This window comes from Salvelinus sp. IW2-2015, linkage group LG31 (genome assembly GCF_002910315.2).
Source record: "Salvelinus sp. IW2-2015 linkage group LG31, ASM291031v2, whole genome shotgun sequence".
NCBI classification, from domain to species: Eukaryota; Metazoa; Chordata; class Actinopteri; order Salmoniformes; family Salmonidae; genus Salvelinus; species Salvelinus sp. IW2-2015.
Window position 1 is genome coordinate 3,402,763 of NC_036870.1, and position 1,427 is coordinate 3,404,189.

Consider the following 1,427-nt stretch of genomic DNA (forward strand, 5'->3'; position numbering starts at 1 on the left):
AGTGTCCAGAGCATGGAGGCGCTACCAGAAGACAGGCCAGTACATCAGGAGACGTGGAGGAGGCCGTAGGAGGGCAACAACCCAGCAGCAGGACCGCTACCTCCGCGTAGTTGTCTTTCTCTGTCATCTCTCTGTTGAAACCAATCGGTCCTTCTATGAGGAAGGGGCTGAATAGGTGWGAGGCTCTAGTTTGTCCACCYGAGGTCACAATCTCAGTTGTAGAGCTTCTCTGGTAGTGAAGTGCTTGTTAGAACAGTTACTTCAGATGTACCAATGGTTGTATGTGGGGATTCTCCTTCCCACCTTGTGACTTTAGTCAAAGTTCGAGGACCACTTTTAATAGGAATAAATACATGACAGAATGCGATCGGATCATCATCTAATTGGCMGTCGGATCATCATCTAATTGGCATTCACATAARTCTTATAGATTTTCCACGTGGACGGGGATATTGGAAATTTAATCAAAGTTTACTGGAGGACAACTTATTTTTAACTAAGACAAAATCATTTATAATTGAATTTTCCCAGTATAATATAGGTTCAGCAAATCCCCTTATTGTTTGGGATACCATTAAATGTACCTTCAGGGGTCATTCAATTCAATATCCATAAATAATAAAAAAGCAGTTTCTGGCTAAAGAAACAAGACTAACAAGGGAAATCCATGAACTAATAGTACAGGTAGATAGCAATGAAAACGGAGAGAGAGATACAAAATAAGTTAGAGGAAAAACAAAAAGATCTTGAGGAACTTATTCAAGAACAATATAATGTAATCTATTACAAAAATAAAGCAAACTGGATGGAATATGGAGAAAATTTCACAGAATTCTTCCTGAATCTCCAATACAGGAACGCTAACAAAAAGAATTTGCAGAAACTCGTTACTGAAGACGGAGTCATCTATGATTCTCCGAATGATATTTTAAAAGAGGAAGTTAATTATTTTAGGCAGATGTTCTCTCTTACGTCTCATCCTCTCCCACTGAATGAAGATTACGGTAAGGAATTCTTTCCAAATAATATAAAACATGGAAAATTAACAAATGTACAGAAAGATCAGTGCGAAGGCCAAATTACAGAGGAATAACTTTTTGAGGCTATTAAATCCTTTCAGTCTGGAAAAACCCCAGGGCTTGGTGGCATACCGGTAGAGGTATATCAAGTATTTTTTGATATACTAAAAGCTCCATTGTTATATTGTTTTAACTACTCCTATAGAAATGGTAGTCTGTCGGGTACTCAGCACGAAGGTCTGACTTCTCTATTATTAAAACAAGACCCAGATGGCAAATATAAAGGAGGCCCCTTATGTTGTGATGCAAAATGCCACAGCACTCAGAATTAAAGAGTTTTACCAGTATTGGTCATCCTGATCAGACAGGTTTTTTACATGGACGATACATTGGGGATAATATACGACA